Consider the following 12,982-nt stretch of genomic DNA (forward strand, 5'->3'; position numbering starts at 1 on the left):
TGGAATGTTAATGGGTTTAGAGTAGCTACTGGAAGAAGAAGAAGAATCCAGTAATATCAGTAACAAGTCGAATATGACATAATAATTTTGCCATAGACCTGTTTAATGCAAGATGAACCAAAGGCCATCCAAATAAAAAACAGAAGTGGATTGGAGAATCAATCCACACAACCCAAGCATGTTGTAGTAAGGGAGTGCTTTTACTTAAAACCCGATAATTCTAGGAGGTGATTATAACGTGTTATTGAACCCTAATCTCAATAAATCTAACAAAGGGGAAGTTATAATTTCCTTAAAAATGAGAAGCTTTATCAAGACAATGATGGGAGATTTAGGATTAATAGATATAAGGAAAGCTAAAACCAAGGGGTTAGTAGAAATAAATATTTACTTTCCACAATAGAAGGAATGCCATGCTTCCAGAATTGATTTCTTTTTGTTTGATACTAGGTTGGTTAATCGAGTTAAGAAGATGGAAAATATCCCAGGGCACCTCTCAGACCATTCAGCAGTTCTCTTAAAGTTACAACTAGATAAGGGGTCTGCCCATAGGAGGTGGACATTTGATAGACCCCTATTATTAGATCCAACAGCAACACCTCAGTTGGAGAGTGATACAATGAAATTTCTTTAAGCAAACAACTCCTCTGCTCCAACACATATAATATGGGATGCTTACAAGGCATATATTAGGGGTAGAGTAATCAACCCCACAGTAAAAAAACATAAGGAGACCAGATACAAGATAAAAGATCTGGAAGGTGACATCTTAAGGGCTTGGGGTGAGAGACTCTTGCAACAAGAAGATTAGGACCAGCCTAAAAAGGATAATGAAATAAAAATGGCAAGACAGGCCTCAGCAGACTTAGATGGTATAATAAGGAAAGAGTGGGAGGGCAGAAAACCAGCCCATTGTGAATATGGTGAAGTATTCTGGAAGCTTCTTGCCTGGAAGTCCCAAACTGAATGTACGAGAAATATAATTAATGAAATTGTAACTAAGAAATCCGGGAGGAGCTGCACAGAGAATATAGAAATAGAACAAGCATTCACAGATTTCTTTCAAAAGTTATGTACAGATGACCTTTCAGCCTCTGAGGCACAGTTAATAGACTATATTAATGGTATAGTGCAGCCTTTGCTCAGTGACGATCCAGCACAGTCGCTTAATCAGAAAATTACTCTGGAGGAAGTTAAGGTGGCTGTTAAAAAGCTAAAGAGAGGCAGCGCCACCGAGTTGAACGGCATTCCCAGCGAGTTTTTAAAATCTCTCTCCAAGGAAATTGTGCCATTTTTCGCTAAGCTGATGGGCGGAAAATTTTCTGAGGATCTGCAGAGCCCGACGTCTTGAGACGAAGAGGCCATTGGTTTAATCCTGGAACCACATAAAGATCCTAAAAATTAAAGCCAGTATTATTACTACCCACTCCTACATAGCGGAGCCTATGAATGAGTCTGATAGTACAGTACTAACCAGTTCTCCGGTATTTATGAAATCAGGTTAAACAAGTTAATATTTAAGGTTAAATTGAAATTTCCAAATGACCCCTGTTCCCCAGACAAGTTAAAAGAAATGGTCTTGATAATAAACAGACCATTGTTGACCATGCAGATGTAATTCCTTTTTTGAAAATACAAGGGAAAGACATAATGGTGCTAAAAATCTACCATCCTATTTCAGTGCTTCCATTTACAGCCAAACTCTAAGAGGCTTACTGTCATGAGGGAGTGGGTGGCATGGACCCCTCTGAGGATGCGGAAAATGACTTAGCATGGCACTGCACCAGCAGTGCCTTGAAAGACTCTCAACTAACTGCTCTTCTTTCACAGCCCATTCTTCAAGGCCAGCCATGGGAAAATTGGATTTTGGCAAAGGCTACCATTTCTGACCCTGAAAGGAAGTGGGAGGCATCTAACATGATGAGAGAAGAACATGGCCTACTTAAATTTAGGACGGACTCGAGGATGACATATGATGCCGACCAGACTATCGAAGACCAGAAATTGAGACAGGAGGAGAACAAAGCAATAGAAGGACGCTGAGACAGTGCCCGCACGAGGAGAGACACCTTCATGCTGGACTGGAGGAGAAGGTCACGTTGTTCCATTTGCAGGAAGACACAGAGCCCTAAGGAAGCTGTCAAAGCAAGAGTGATGAGTGGGAGCCAGGAGCCCACTGAAGACTTGCAAACCCCAGCTATGCTCCTGGAGGAGCATGGCTTAGCCAGGCACAGTCACAACTATTGAGGAGACATGGGAGGTGAGAGGTGTGAGAAGTCTACATGGGGAAATGTCCCAAAACTGCCTCAGTTGCATGTTCTATGCCACATAGTTGTCTGCTCATTTCGTGAGACATGGTAATTATTCTTATATTCATGAGCATGTATATCATGCCCTTTCCATCACAAGATTATTTGAGTGCAAAATATTGACTGTGGGACTCTATGAAAATAAGGACGATATTGCTTGAGACACCAAACAAAGCCATGTCTGTGTTAATACAATTGTACAGAGAAGTGTATACATATAAGTATTTTTGTTTGGTTTAAGTGAAGATTTAATTTGTCAGTATTTCCATTATTCGAGGCCACATTTACACTGGGTGAAGGCGTTGAAGAACGGAATAATCGTCTATTGGTCCTACACAACTTCACCTCCCCTCTTGTGACAAACTTAAAACAGGGAAAACGTGTACACTTACCGCTGACTATTATCTTTGTTCCGAGGAAAATATGAAGCATTCACCGTTTCCAGTTAATGGAGAATGAAGAGTACAATAAGTAACAATTAAAATTACATTGTGATGTACACTAATCCCAGAATTCTATTGTGCTCTGCGACCTGCCAGACAAATGCTCGGTACTGCGTCCTTGGATGGATTTCTCCATCATTCGTTGAAAATGAGCCTTTCCTTAACAAACAGCGATACTCTGTTGAAATGTATGTGTAATTTCAGGAGCTACCCTGGCCCAAAGGCAGCAGAGTGCAAAGGTCCAAGACATCATGTATGTCTTTACACCTGTGCTACATCAATGAGGGTCATATTTACTAACATTTCACGCATTACAGTGCAGTTAGTGGTGTAACTGCACTGTGCTGCTTGAAAGAGGAGAGCAGCACTAGATTTGTGAAGATATAATAGATAAGGATCGAATGCTCTGACATGCAATCTACAGTATGAACCTTCGCACCATCTCTTCACTCCACATTCAATCTCTTTCTCTGAGTTCCGTTTTAGGTCACAGGATCACTCAGTGCTACATCAGCATCACTCTGTGCCATGATAGCAGCACTCAGCGGAACCTCAGCATCACTCAGCGTAACCACATCATCCCTCACCGTGACCACAGCATCACTCAGTGCAACACCAGCATCCCTCAAGGCCATGGCAGCATCACTCAGCACCATCTCAGCATCACTCAGCGCCACCACAGCATCACTCAGCCCAATCTCAGCATCACTCAGCGCCACTGCAGCATCACTCAATGACACAACAGCATCACTAAGTGCCACCTCAACATCACTCAGGGCTACCTCAGCATCACTCAGTGCCACCTCAGCATTACTCAGCGCAACCTCAGCATCACTCAGTGCCACCTCAGCATCACTCAGCTCCACCTCACCACCACTCAGCATGGACACAGCATCACTCAGTGCTACTACAACGTCACTCAGCACTACTACAGAATCACACAGTACCACCACAGCATCACTCAGTGCCCCCTCAGCATCACTCACTACTACCACAGTATCACTCAGTTCCACCATAGCATCACTCAGCGCCACCTCAGCACCACCTCAGCATCACTCAGCACCCCACAGCATCACTTTGCATTACCACAGCATAACTCAATGCCAGCTCTACATCACTCAGCGCCACCTCAGTGCAACCTCAGCATCACTCAGCTTGACCACAGCATCACTCAGCTTGATCACAACATCACTCAGCACCAACACAGCATCACTCAGCGCCACCCCAGAATCCCTCATTGCCACCACAGCATCTCTCAGCACCACCACAGCATCACTCATGCCACCTCAACATCATTCAGAGCCACATCAACGCCACCTCAGCAACACTCAGTGCTACCACATCATCATTCAGTGCCACCTCAGCACCTCACTCAGCACCACCTCAGCGCAACCTTAGCATCACTCAGCACACCCACAGCATCCCTCAGCTTGATCACAGCATCACTGAGTTTGATCAGAGCATCACTCAGCACCACCACAGCATCACTCAGCGCCATCTCAACATACCTCATTGCCACAACAGCATCTCTCAGCACCACCACAGCATCACTCAGTGCCACCTCAACATCACACAGAGCCACCTCAACGCAACCTCAGCATCATTCGGTGATACCACAGCATCAGTCAGTGCCACCGCAGCATCACTCTGTGCCACATCAGCATCACTCAGTGCCACCTCAGCACCACCTCAGAATTACTAGGCACCACAACAGCATCATTCAGTGCCACCATAGCATCACTTAGCCCCACCTCAGCATCACTCAGTGCCACAACAGCATAATTCAGTGCAACCACAGCGTCACTCAGCATATCCTCAGCATCACTCAGTGCCACCTCAGCACCAATTCAGCACCCATCAGCATCACCACAGTATAATTCAGTGCCATCTCAGCATAACTCAGCGTCACCACAACATCACTCATTGCCACCTCAGCATCACTTAGTGCTACTTCAGCATCACACCGCACCACCACAGCATCACTCAGTGCCATCTAAGCATCCCTCAGCGCCACTTAAGCATCACTCAGCGCCCCCAGAGCATCACTCAGCTTAACCACAGCATCACTCAGCGCCACCTTAGCACCCCTCAGCGCCACCTCAACATCACTCAGCGTGACCACAGCATCACTCTGCGCCACCACAGCATCACTCACCATCACCACAGCATCACTCACCACGACCACAGTATCACTCAGTGCCACCTCAGTATCACTCAGTGCCCCCACAGCATCACTCAGCTTCACCATATCATCACTCAGTACCACCTCAGCATCACTCAGTGCCACTTCAGCTCAACCTCAGCATCACTCAGTGCCACCCCAGTATCACTCAGCTCCACCACAGCATCACTCAGTACCACCTCAGCATCACTAAAGCCGCCTCAGCATCACTCAGTGCTACTTCAGCATCACACTGCACCACCACAGAATCACTCAGTGCCACCTAAGCATCCCTCAGCCCCATCACAGCATACCTCAGCACCACTTCAGCATCACTCAGCACTACCACAGCATAACTCAGCATTACCACAGCATCATTCAGCGTGACCAGAGCTTCACTCAGCACCACCTCAGCGCCACTTCAGCTTCACTCAATGCCACCTCAGCATCACTCAGCACCACCACAGCTTCACTCAGCAGCACCTCAGCATCACTCAGCAGGATCTCAGAACCCCTTCAGCATCACTTAGTGCCACCACAGTGTCACTCAGCACCACCACAGCATCACTCAGCACCACCACAGGATCACTCAGCGCTAACACAGCATCACTCAGTGCTACCAAAGCATTGTCGCTCAGCACCACCACAGCATCACTCACTACCGCAACAGCATCAGTCAGCACCCCCTCAGCAACAGCATGGCATCTTCTCAGCATCATGCAACACCATCTCAGTATCCACACAGCACCACTTAAGCATCAGTGCACCAGCGCAGCACCAACTCAGGATCACCTGGGCTACACCAAACCTTCACTCAGCATCACTCAGCATCACTCAGCACCACTCAGCACCACATCCACACACCACCACCACAGCACCACCTCAGCATCACTGCAGCACCACCTCAACACCAACACAGCACCATCTCAGCACCAACGCAACACCATCCCTGAATCAGCATAACACCGCATCAGCATAACACCATCTCCACATCAGTGCATCACCACCAGGGAATCCTCATCTTAGAAGCAATTCAGCACCAATGCAGCACCCCTTCAGCATCAGCACAGCACCACCTCAGCATCAGTACAGCACCACCTCTGCACAGCACAAATTCAGGATCACTCAGTACCACCCGAGGACCAGTCCTGCACCCCTTGAGCACCAGTGCAGCCTCACCACCTCTGCATGACTCAGCACCACCTCAGTATCACTCAGCATTGCCTCTGCACCAGGACACCCCCACCTCTGCACCAGTATACCACCACCTCAGCATGACTCAGGAAGACCTGAGTATCATTCAGCATCACCTGAGCAGCACCTCTGCACCTCCGCATTATTCACCACCACCACCACTTCAGCATTGCTCAGCACCACCTCAGTCTGCTCTCTGAATCTGGCCTCTGTTGCTTCTCCCTTTGCATACGCCTACTGCTAGTGTTGTTATACAGGTACTGTGAGAAGTTGGCCTGGCATATGCTATCCAGTATTCTAGTGGGCACCCTACACCAGTCCTAACTACCCCTTATTGATGGTAGGTTAAAGACAACCTTATAGAAAGCTATCCTAGTGGTAGCTGTGGAGAGCAGCCTTCAGGCTAAGTCTTGAAGGAATGTAAAGCAGCTTGTTTTACCAGTCTATAATCTCATGAATGACCAAATGAAAGGAAAACTACACCAGGTATATATATAAAATATATGTATTTATTCTAAACACATCCCGCTAGTCTCTTTATGAGGCTAGAGGCAAAAGTGCATTCAGTGAACTTAATAGCACACAGTAAATTAGCACAATATACGTTGAGCCCTAGGGGCGTACCAAACCATAAATTAATAAAATGGTATATGAACCACAACTTGCATAGTTACAAGGCCTATATCCTTCTGAACCACTGGGGCCACCAGGAACCACCCAAGGTAGTGACACAGGGGACCCACTGGGAACGCATGCAGTGTCTAAACACAGCTGCAACTCAATACTAACTTGTATGGGGAAAGTCCTGGTTGGAAATTCAAAGATAGAGGACACTTAGAAGAAGACTTGCAGCAAATCCCTTTAGAACAAGGAGGTTCTAGAGTAAACACCTGGGGAGCACCGGAGTATTCGAGTTACCTCATCCAGGGAAGCCAGGGGCATATGTGTCTTTTCGTGTCGGGTTTCTTCATCATTTTCAATGGCGATCTACTGCAAAGTGCTGCTGGCGTCCAAGGATAGTGTCCAGAGGGATCCAAACTTGGATCGGAGATATGAAGATCCTGAAAGCAGAGGGGACGTATTCTAGGTCACTAGCTAGTGTCCAGGAAGGCGATGAGCAGATGCCCACCGATGTCGGGTGCTTGCAGGTGAAGAAGGTGAATTAAAGCAACACAACAAAAATCAACAATGCATCATACACCAAAATTCAGACAATAGCAGCACTACATATCACAATGTCAAAACACAGTACAAATATACTATAGAAAAACATAATGATAATACACCCACAACAGAATAGCAAGAAAAGCAACCAAAAATTATGACAAACCTCCCCACAAATATGCAACAACAAGTTTGCATTGGCTTGTAGTATTCTGTTTCAGTTTTTTTTTGTGTTTGTAAATGATGTTATACTGTCATTTTGTTGTGTGTTCTGTACCCATGTTTTTTGTGTCATGGCCCCAGCTCTAATCTGCATATGTGTTAAGCTAGGAAGTCAGTTAGGTCAGCTTTGCCCAATCATATGTAAACATGTATTTGGTTTCCTGCAGTTTCATTCCTCAGTTATAATGGTGGCACTGGGCAGCGGACATTGATGTGCATGCCCTGTAAGACTGTGCCCATACATTTAATAAAGTCTATCTCCCAAGGAAAAGGGACAGCTCATAAGTTATTTATCAATCAGGGGGTGCTAACAAAAGAAGCAAAGCTTTATAAAACGTGCCTGATAGTTCGCTAATCTAACTCCAATTTGCTAAGATCCTTTAATTAATATGTGGTGATCCAGCCCGTTAGTAACCTCAAGTAGCTGTTTACAAAAATGTTGCGCTAATATTAATCAGACAAATTGTTCTGATGCGTGATTCATCAACATAATTAATTACACGGTTAAAAAAACGACAGAGCCTCGGCATCTTTGCAGGGTGAAGAAGCTGAGAAAATGTAAGCATTTTGAAATAAAATAATACAGCAGATGAATTCCTTAACAACACAGGACATTAATCAGAACACCACTGGCAATGGACGTCTTTAGGCTGACTGCAAAATAACATCTGCCGTTTATTAGCTAAGCGGCTCTGGTTTTGGGCACAGGCAAGCACTGGCGCTCTCACATTCTGAGTCATGGCTAAGTGAGTCAAGTCAAGATGGCGAGATATAGGCATGTTTGTGACAAATGTTAGCCTCAGAATGCACATTGACGTTGCTTAAAGAGCAACTTGCATATTGATTGCAATGTAGCACATTTTTCTTACAAGAGCAACATCAAGCAAATTATGAATCCATGTGAGGAAAAGGGCCGCACTGAAGTAACCAGTTTATCGTGTAGAACCCGTTGAATTGTAAAGGGTTAAAAGTGAAACGTCCACCACTTCTACATAATTCTATGTGGGGACAAGATTTTTCAAATATGGGCTAGTGTTTCTTTTTATTACAACTATATTGTTCTGATAATTCAGCAACTCCTTTGAGAGAGAGAAACTTTTTTTATTTAGACCACAGCCTTTTAAACAATACAAAGCATAATCAAGATCATACAGTGTAAACAATCTACATAATAAATATTTAAAATACAATACATGTTAAAAGAAGGTAACACCCCCAGGACCTAAAATTCATTAGACACAATTTACAGAGCACTCTAAATTCCAAAAAAGAAAGAGAATTCACATTTTATAGGAGCCCTTGATTCTTATGTAGTTTTTCCCTTACAAATTCTTTTACAGCCTTCTGGAATAATCCCAAACCTATTGCAATTTCGAGCGAGGAAATATCTGTAAGTAGGCAGGCCGCTTGGGCACGTGAATTTATCTTATACGATAAAAATATTGGACGTAAAAACTGTTTCCGTATGGCAAAGACAAAAGTGCAATCGAGCAATATGTGCAACATGTCATTTTTAAAACCTAGCCCACAATGACATATGCCATCTGGGCCAATCAATACAGACTTTATTTTTTGGTCTATCTTCGATGAATTGATCCCGACTCGGGTCTTTAAGATCTCATGTCTTAAACCTTGCTTGGGCAATATATTCAGATATGGAAACCAGGATTCGTTTCCCATGAATTCTTTAACCACTGGACCGATTTTTTCAATGACATATAGTCAAGGTCCTGGGCCCTTGAGGAAGCCTGACCTTGTTCCCTAAGCATTCTTTTTGTAAAATCACCCACCAAGGAGTGCTGGGAAAATCTCACGTTGAGGCTACCTCCTACTTTCTGGAGGGTACTTCTCACATCCTTTGCCCAACCAAGACGACTTGATTGGATCTCCTCTCTACACCATTGTGAGACCTTCTGTGCAACTCCAGGGTCCTGGTGCTTCCAAAACCTTAGTAATGCCATTTGAGCCAGCACTGTCCAGGAAGTTATCCCTAGTTTCATTCTGATTGCTTGGACCATTGTGCAGCTTGGTAGAGACAATATTATTTTTACAATTTTTCCTTGTTCCCGATCCCACCCTGAATACCACTCAAGTATAGTACCTCTGCCCCATACAGTACTTGCAGGGGATCATTGCTTCAAATGTGTTTAGCATTGGTCTATGTGTCATGTCGCCATATTCTTTATTAAACTTTTTTAGCCCACATATTGCCGAGAAGGCTTTTGCTTTTTGTGCCTCCAGGTGGGTGGACCATTTTAGCGCACTATCGAACCAGAGGCCTAAGTATTTATGTTCTTTAACTGCCTCTAGTTTGTCGTTACCTAGGTACCAAGTAAAGTTCTTTCTACTCTTCCCAAAGCATAAAATCTTAGTTTTCCCCATATTTACGGTCAATAATTTCCTATCGCAGTAATGTTTGAAAACATTTAGTTTCCTTTGGTGTCCTACTTCTGTTTGATCCACGATCACTAGATCATCTGCGTGTAGGAGGCAAGACACTTTGCGACCGCTCATTCTTGGGCTTGCACTTCTTTCGAGTTCTAGAGTCATTGGGAGATCTCCCAAAAAGATTGAAAATAACAGGGGTGCCAAAAGGCACCCCTGTCTTAGGCCATTCCCGACAGTTATCTTATGAGTTAGTGAGCCCTGAGTATCTCTGATTATCTGGGCCCAATTCACACTATGCAACTCTTTTAAGATCATCAATAGGCCATCCGGGATGTTATATCTTATCATGTCTTCCCAGAGTATACTACGGTCCACAGAATCAAATGCTGCCCGAAAATCGACAAAGAAACAATGTAACTTCCCATTTTGCTCTATCGATTTCCGGGCTAGGGACCATAGGGCAAAGCAATTATCTATTGTAGAATGGCCTTCTTTAAATCCACCTTGTTCAGCTGGGATAATTGATCCCTCTTCTACCCAAGTCTTTAACCTACCTAATATAATTTTAGAAAATATCTTTTCACCAATATCAAGAAGGTTAATTAGTCTATAATTCTTGGGTGCGTAGATGTCCCCTTTTTTATGGATGGGCCTAATTATTGCACCCTTCCAATTAATCGGGATCATCCCTGTATCAAGGATTACTAAGAACATTTGGGCGAAAAATTCAGCTCACCATGATATCCGTGACTTTATTATTAGAGCTGGCAAATTATCTGGGCCCGCAGCTCTTGTTAAGTTTAGGGTTTTTATCGTAATTAGGACATTTTCTAATCAAAAGTCTGGTTTTAGATCATCTACCAGACCACTCCAATTCCCTAATACTTCCTCTTCAATTTCTCTCCCCGGGGAATACAATTTCTTCAGATACTCCTCCCAGGCCCCCTCTTCTACTACGCAATTCATGGGGGCGAAAGGAAGCTCTGTTGCTGATTGTACTAGCTTCCAGAACAGTCGAATATTCTTTGATTTGATTGCCTCCAACAATTTCCCCCAGCAGATTTCCTTATGGATTTTTTTTGAGCTGTAGAGAAGTGTAGTATATTCTTTCTTTAATTTAGCTAGGTTTTCTGCCCTTGTTTTATCAAATTATTTCTCAAGCTGCGTTGTTCTCTCCTTAGTTCGAAGTTATCTTGCTTGGCCTGTGACATTTGTTTGCTCTTACTGGCCATTTCATCTATTCTAAGTTCAACCTTGATACTTTGTACCACTTGGTTTATTTTGTCAATGTACCAGGTCAGGTTTGATCCGTCTACAGTTCCTAGAATAATATTTTGTTGTAGCCTGGCTAACTTTTCTATATATTTTTCTGTTAACCGTGTTGAAATATGCCTTGGGTAATCCATCTGTTGCATGATTACTTTCTCACAGGCAGGCTGATGGAGGAACTCCTTTGGCTGTGATGAAGGAAATTACTCAAATATTATAATAACAGGGCTCTCATCCAGGCAGTGAACCAGAATCAAACAGGAGACTTTACGTAGTTATCATTCGGTCAATATACATTACTTCATGACTGGAAAGGGGCGACCGAATCGGTCCCCCCGAACTTATGGCCGAGTGCCTCGATCCCCCCGGGAAGCCATTTTGGGCGGGAGGCGCGCCTCAGCTGGTATGCCCGAAGCGGCGTAGCTGGGGCGCGCTCGTTCCCGCCCTAGAGTGGGCTGGCCTAGACACCGACGCAGCCAGCCACGCCCTCAGGGGCAGGCAGGGGCGGGTATACGCCCGCCCTGAAGACGGATAAAAAGGGACGCAAGACCAGAAGACATCCTCTTGTTCTTGTGCTCTGAAGCTGCACCTCCTCGCTGCACGTGAGCTCGGGACAGAACGAAGAGCCAATTTTGAGCGTTTTAATCTCTCTCTTTGTCTTTTAGATACTTCGTCGAAAGGATGCCCAAGAAAGGAGCAAAGAGAATGTCGACTGACCAGTTGGTTCGGGCACTCATGAAGGACATGTCCGAAATTAAGAAGCGGTTGGCGGAGCGAGACGGCGAGGAGGGATCGGGGCGTCCACCGGCCGGAGGGAAGCCAAAGAGGCCGAGAAGGGGGCCGGTCGGGGGAGACGTCCCGGTTCCCTGTTCTCCGCTCGAGGCGCCAGCCCCGGTACCGGCCCCGGTACCGGATGAGGGGAATCCGATTCCCGTGATAGTCACCCCGACGCCTGCCGGAGATATGCCTCCCGAGTTGGCGGCGCAGTTAGCAGCATGGTTGGGGGACAGTAATGGGGGCGCCATGGCTACCGAAGCGCAAGCTCTCATAAAGCAGTTGCGCGAGAAACGTGATACAGCCAAGGTGCCCGCGCCGGATGCGGCGATAGACAAGCCACGAGGGACGGAAGCAGCGTCCGGTGCAGGTAAGCGGCCATTGCCGATTGCAAGGGATGAGTCAACGCCCTCTCGTAGAGAAAGATTGGGGCAACATGTTCCTTTGCCAATAAAGGAAAAGATTTGGGCGGGGGAATACGTTAACATTTTCTCCCTGCTCGTTGATCACTATGAGGTCGAAACTGTTAAGGGTCAAAAGGATCTGATGCATCCGAGTGTTTGGCGCGCAAAAATGGCCGCCTTTAAAGTGAATGAAAATATTGGCAACTGGGGTAATGCTTGGGGAATTTTCACGGCAATTTTGGGGGAACGTAGGCCTGATTTGCTCCCTGAATTTCCAGTATATCAGTCACGAATTATGGGGTACTCGACATCACACCAAGGTAACCAATGGTTCTGTTATGACAACCTTTTCAGGAAAGCGATGGAGCATAACAAAAGTTTAACTTGGGACTGTTACGATTCTTTAACATGGAATAAGATGAAAGAGTCGGGAATGTTGAAAGTACCATTGGTGGGGAGTGCTGTTAGTGAGTCCTCCCGCCAAAATGGGGGGACGCCCTTTCGGTCGGGTGCGGGTACAGACGATTACCCGAGACCCGCCGGCAATACAGGGAAGAGGGGGTTCTGTTTCAATTTCAACAGAAGCAAATGTACTAGGCCCCCGGGATCTTGTAAGTTCAAACACGAATGTAGTGGTTGTGGGGCACCCCATCC

The sequence above is a fragment of the Lissotriton vulgaris genome, chromosome 2_1 (genome assembly GCF_964263255.1).
Source record: "Lissotriton vulgaris chromosome 2_1, aLisVul1.2, whole genome shotgun sequence".
Classification (NCBI taxonomy): Eukaryota; Metazoa; Chordata; class Amphibia; order Caudata; family Salamandridae; genus Lissotriton; species Lissotriton vulgaris.